This window comes from Falco peregrinus, chromosome 15 (genome assembly GCF_023634155.1).
Source record: "Falco peregrinus isolate bFalPer1 chromosome 15, bFalPer1.pri, whole genome shotgun sequence".
Lineage (NCBI taxonomy): Eukaryota > Metazoa > Chordata > Aves > Falconiformes > Falconidae > Falco > Falco peregrinus.
The window spans coordinates 6,662,317-6,669,015 of NC_073735.1; positions in this window are offsets into that span (position 1 = coordinate 6,662,317).

Here is a 6,699-nt window from a genome sequence, read left to right on the forward strand (position 1 = left end):
GTCATTTGCTAAGTGTGGGGGGGTTTGCATTTTTTTCGTAGCTCCTGGGATGCAAACAGAGGATGATTGGATATGCAGGCATAGACACTCATGCAATACCCGTCCTGAGCAGGATAGCAGGGCAGGATGGGTCCTCACTTCAAAGCCTTGTGTCAGATTCGGCCCTTGCATGACCCGTCACAGCAGTGTCGGTGTAAGTGTGGGGAAGTTTGGGCCGTGGTCCCTAGGATTTTTTTCTTAAGAAATCAATCCATAAAATGCTGGACAAAAAGCTACCGTGGTCTGTCTACGGCAGGGGAGAGTCCTTGGGGCAGCAGAGGACTAGTGGGTAGGCAGTGTGTACCTCCACTCCTGTGGGTGACTGCAACAATTTGTTCTCGTTTCTGCAAAGTTTTTGACTGCTTTTGTCATCTGTGTGTTACACCTCCTGAGTTATAACCCAGTGAGAGCTGAGCAGCTGCTAGGGAGCAGACGCTGCACAATGCTAATGACCAGAAACGTGTCCAGTGACCCTGGTCAGCACCTGTTGGTGAAAATTGCGGTAACTGTCACCTGGATTGGCATTTCTATCGTAAAAGGTAACCAGCTCAAGGCCTGATCCAACACCTGGCGGCATCGTTAGAAAGGACCCTGCAGGCTGCAGCCGGTTGGTGTCGAGACTGATGGGAGCGAGCACCGTTCCGAGGCAGAAGTGAGCCCTGTGATTGCCTGAACACTGGGAGTGCCCATCCAGCTCCTTGTCAATGCCCTCGTGATACCTCCCGGTACTTGTAGATTAATTCTGGAGAGTGGTTTTGTACTTGCCCTTCATGGAGAATAATTTGTTTTAATTTAGAAGTACCCCATTTCCAAGCTAGCTTAGGCTTCATTGCTTTTATTTAAACCTTTGAAGAGGGACCAACCTGATGCCGTTTACGCTGTATATGTTTATATATGTATCCATGCCATACATATATATCTATATGGCAATGCAGACTGATCAGCTTCTAGTTGTGGAGTGATTCCATTTCATGCTGCACCATACGTAACGATGATAAGATAATAGTGCATCCAGTTGTTCAGCTTTGAGAGTGGAGTTTTATTTTCACACCTTTTCTATGGAGTCTTCAAACCCCACGTTTTCACACTAGGCTGTTTTGATAGTTGTTCTCAGACCCTCCATTGACATCCTTACCCAGCATTCCCTACTTTTGGGGGCCTTCTATCTTGTTAAAAAAACAAAAAAACAAAAAATCTTTTTACCAAGTGAAACATCGATTCCACCTTTATTCCCATTCTCACTGGTTTAAATACTGATACTAACTGAGGATTTTGACTTTGCATTCTGTCAGAATACTGTGTTCAAATAAAAATTACAAAAAAAAAAGTTTGCGCCTGCAGTCTGCCCTTCTTTAGATGCTCTGCCCGGTCCTGGCTTCCCAGGGCTGTATTTGCACCGAGCGGAGCGCGGAGTGAGCAGTCCTCGAGGCACGGCCACAGCACGAGGGAAGCGTCTGCCGGAGGCTCTGGGCTGTGGACACGCGAGCGATGGTCGCGCCGCAGTCAGCCTGCGCGGTCCAGGCTGAGGATGTGCAGAAAGAACCTGCCCTGCCAACGCCTGGTGCCGGTGATGGGCTCTTCTGAAGCACCGAGTGTCATGAAGAGGAGTATTTTTAGTCCCACTGTAGGTAATTTTCTTGATGTAACTGATGCACAAATGCAGTTTCACGTCTACTGTGACTCAGGGACACCTGCATTGCCCATAGCAAGGTGCTCCTCTGTCACTGGCTACGAAAGGGGGGTGTGTGTGCGTGTGAGTGTTGGCTTTAAAAGGGGGCCTTAACTCATCCTGAATTGGCTGCCTGAACTTGATTAATATGGGATGAATCTAATTAAATTTAATTCTGTCCTAAGCATGGATCTCCCAGGGCACAGGAGAAATGAGAGCTCTGATGTGTGTGGATACCTGGGTGCCAGAACTGTTCACAGGAAAAGAAGACAGTAAATGTATTAAGCTAAAGTACCCGTTACCCCAAGGGAACACCTTTCTGCTTCCCCTCCAGCACCCTGCCCTCTGCTCTTGGCTGACGCTGACACTGGTTTGGGGTAAGACAGTATTTCAGCAGCGCTGCTGTCCTGGCCCCATATACTTTGGTACTACAGCTTTGGAAAAGGCTGTTGGAGGAAAAGGGACAGGAAAAATGAGCAGGAAACAGTCTGCCTTCAGGGGGGGTTCTTTCATTGGGTGTCTTACTGTGGGGTTCCTTTCGAATTACGGTTCCAGATGCATGCTCCTCCGCTCCTTTATAGCTGTCATTTGACTTTCATCAGATTCCTGACTTCCCTCTCCTGGCTCTCCCTTTTACACAGTTTGCAGAGTTTTCCCAGCCTGCTTTGTTCGGAAGCTCCTCATTCCAGTCAGTGGCATACAGAGGGCAGGATGGTTCTGTGGTCAGTCTCTGCCCTGTTACACTCCATGTTTGCAGTGCCGCGGTTTTTATCAGAACCCACCATGAACCATGGAGAGCAGGTGGATGGAGGACAGTGTCCTCAACCAAGATGCACATGTGCGGTCATGTCATACCACTTGCTTCTGCAGGAAGGTTGGGAAGTCAAGAGATGCTTTGGGAAGAATGTCTTTTTTTCTATGGTTTTTTTTTTTCCTTCTCTTTTTTTCTAAAATTTTAGCTGAAACCTGCCAAAATGCCAAACTTTGTTTCATTTCTCTAGTCTGGGGTTGCAGAGGGGTAGCTGTTTACTTTTTCTTGTGAAACTCTCCACCAAGTCAGGCAAAGTAGACTCTATTTTCACACAGAAGTTTCCATTTGGTTGAAGAAGAGCTTTTTTTTCTCACTACCTAATCATTGAAACAAAAGAATTTCAAGTACTTTCAAGTCAGGAAACTGTAACTGGTAAAAGTCACCAATTCTGTTTCAAGGGGGCCTCTGAGGCTGCTGCCTCCTGCGTTCCTGGCTTTAGCAGCTGCTTCCCTGAGTCACACCAGTGTCACCTTTGCACAACACCTGGCAGACTCTGTTCCCTGGTGTTTGGCTTGTTTCCTGCTGTAGCATCTTAATGAGCCATGAGGAACTCAGGTAGGCTTTCCTCCTCTCTCAGAGATTAGAGGGGCCTGGAGCACTTGGCCTAATTTACTGTTGCTGCAGAGCAAATGCCCGTGTGTGAAGAGTGACGAGTTTTCCTTCCCTGGAGTCAGGGGTTGTGCTCAATGGTAAACAGAACTGAAAACCTCTTCACTAGCTCTTCAGCCCTTCATCAATCTTCAGTCCTACCTTTCTTGGTAATTTCAGCTTGTCTTTCCCTCTGCTGAGGCCATGGCACCCAACTGTTTGTGTCAACCTGGCTGAGCGTGTCTCCTTTTGCCACAGGCTGGGCTGAAGAGTAAGTCTAAGCAGGGGGTGGTGGTGGGAGCTAAGGGAGGTAGCTGGAGATCCGCTGCAAGCAGTTGCTTCTTGTCTTTTCTAGACATTCTCGTTAGTTGACTTGTCATCAGATATAAATATCGGAATACACAAAAATGCTTTCAAGGCATCATTTTAAGTGCTTCCGTACTGAACTGTATGGAAATATTTGAGACCTGGAGACCATTTCAGTGAAGATGGCTCTCCCCTTGGCATGTTGGCCGATAAAGCGCTCTCGTTTGCTGCAAACCGGCAGGAAAACGCTGCACCTAGCGCAGCCTCCAGCGCTCTGGGCAGGGAGCACACACCACAGCCACACTCTCTGTAAGGGATTAGCAGAGCTTGCAGGGGAGCAGAGTGGAGAACTTCTTCATTTCATTTGCTGTAATGAGATCTCTGCTTGGCTGCTAAATGAATTCCAACTCTTATTTTCCACAGCTGCATTATTAGCTTTGTCCTGCCCATAAGAGGCTCAGGTCCTGCAGGCTTCTTTCTCTCCACGTTTCCCTGGCTCGCTGCTGCAGCTCAGTCACCGCTGCACTAGCTCATCGGGCCCTTCCAGCAGCACAGCACCAGCCTGCTGGCTGCTCCGAGTCATTTTATAGGGGAGAGTGAAGAGCACTGGGAGGGAGCAGCAGCCTTTTGTGCAGTGCTAGAGAATTACCCTCTTCTGTCACCCTCCTGCAGAGCCCGATGAACAGGAGAAGTAAACAATGGATCTGATGGCAGCATGAAATGCAACTTCTTGGATGGAGAGAGAAGGGGAAGCTGAATGGGAGGGGCAGAAGTAAAGACCATTTTGGTGCAGGTGACTGGGAGTAATTACAGGATCTGCCTACAGAGCTGCTGCACCTTTCAGCTGAAAGGCTTTGCTTGCCAGGCCGCTGAGCCAGCGGGGTGTCCCAGAGGCAAGACAGGAGAGCGCAAAGCTGGCGGCCGAGCGTGCATAGGTGGCTGAACTGCAGCAGCCGGTCCGCCTGACCTGAGGGGACAGCCTGCAGGGATAGTGCGTGCTCAGTTTTCCCCCCCATCTGGAGGGAGTTTATCTGCGCATATTCACAGCTATTGGAGAGAACCCTTCTCCCTGTCCTTCACTTGTCTCTGTCAGCTGCTCCCGGTGCCGCTGCAGGAGAGGCAGGAACCGAGGTGGTCTCTCTCCACCAGTGCGTAGGACTGGATGCTCCTGCCTGCATGCAGCACCCATGGGACGAGAGAGGGGTAAGCAAGAAAGACCGTCGCACCTCCACTTGCTGCAAATCTGCAACTCCAAAACACTCCTTTAATGAACCGGCGATGAGCTCTTTGTACTGTGTATGGTTTATCTATCACAGTTCTTGTTCTCTTAGACCTTAAGTGTAGCTTTATTCCCTAGGTTTTCTAGGAAAACAAATAAAAGCCAGACTGCTGAGCATCCTAGTGACACAGCTGTTGCCTTGTGGGTATTTGTAATTGGGCAGCAAAGACACTGGATTTGAAACAGCTTCATTAGAGCAAAACAAAATCCCCACCTTTGGGAGGGAGGCTTATGTGAGCAAGAGCAGAGCTGACATGCAGTGAGAGAAGGGAGCTATTTTGTATCAGTGCATGAGGGAAGGGGGAAAGGGATCTTCCGGCAGTTCCTGCAGCAAAGGGGCTGGAAAGGACAGGAGATCCCTGCTGCCTGTGGACTCGGGCAGCTCAGCACCTTGTTGGCACACATAGCCCAGGAGAGCATTTCGCCTCCCAGGCGGTGTGGTGGGACATGGCAGAGCAGGCAGATGAATCTAGCTGTGGTTTGGTACTTGGCAGTGAGATTTCTAATTTCATGCCCAGCAGAAACCAGAGTGGCCAGCTCCTCTGGGTGTGCTACACCTTAGGCAACGCTGCCGCTTTCAGGAGACTTGCCAGGTCACCTCTCTCTCTCTCTGTTTCTCGCCTTTCTCTCCTGAGACAGCTGGGTTATAATGTCTGGGATTAAAATACACTGGCAGTGCAGCAGGGCCTCAGCGATGCTCTGACTCCCTTTGGTGGCTGACAGCTTCCATTAACTGCCACCTCCACTCTTCTGCCTCTGAGAATGTGGTCTTAAGAGTGTCTCCTGAGAGTGGTGACAAGGATTCACCTGGCTATTGGAACCATGCGTGTACGTGTGCCTGCCCTGATGGGGATGTGCTTTGTGTGAAGTGCCAGCTAGGGGAAGCTGGATGCAGCCTGCTCTGAACCACAAGCCTGATGCATCCTAGCAGGGCCACGTGGTGGAATGGAGGGCTGGGATTCTCTTGCACCCAGCTGGCCCTCAGAGCCTAAAAAAGTTGAGACACATGTCTCTATGTCTCTGGGCCATTGTGTGTGCTGCTGGAGACCAGACAGCCACTGTGTCTCCTTTCCTGTGGCTTCACCCACCTGGACAGACCGCAGATCCACAGCACAGCTGGGTGGGCACCCTGCGTTTGGCAGCACACGCAGTGCACAATCCTGACTGGTAGGAGCACGGAGGCTGACTGGTGGCACAAGCAACAAAGCAGGAACAGGCCTGCAGTCACAGCTTTGCTCCCAGCTGGCCAGCTGCTTTTTGTGCTGGAGGATGGTGCCATCCTCTGGCTGTCTCACTGGTGACAGGCTGCGTGTCCCACCCCGGAAAGGGCTGCGCTGGCTCTGGGGAGCTGCTGAGACCCTTAATGTGGAGGGAAGGAAAAGTAGTTCCCGGTGAGGGTTTAACCCTCAGCTGACTCTAGTCTTTCTCCTTCCCAATCAAAGCTTGAGAAAGCCCCAGTCCTTAAAGGTTATTTTAAAAAAGAATCCAAGTCTGGTATAAAAATCAGGGCAACGGGCGCTTGAGGGTATTGGTTGTGGATGAGCGGTCACGTTTCTTTCTTCAGCTTCCCTCTCCCAGATGGCAGGTCTGCTAAACTCCAGTTCAGCTGATCTTTCTATTAACCAAAGAAGTCCCTTTCACGGATTTTTTGCCCATGCTACCCCATTCCTGATCCCTGCGTATGAACAGAAGATGACTTTGGGCATTAAAAAAGGCAGATTAAAATGATCTTAAACGCTCCTTAGGGAAATAACAGGCCCATGCTGATGTGCTCCCTGCTGTTAGCTGCCAGCAGGGCAGCTTCCCTCCTTGCTGTGCCAAATCAAGCCCAGATCTATGTTTTGATAAAACAACATGCAGGAGGGAGCAGCAGCAGATCGATCTCACTTCTGGTTTGTGCGCGCTGGGGCTGCGAGGCAAAGGCCGACCTGTTCAGCAGAGGGGAAAGGAGCATATTCCGCTCAGCAATCGGTGGAGCATTGCGCTGAGATTTGAAGTCAGAAATTA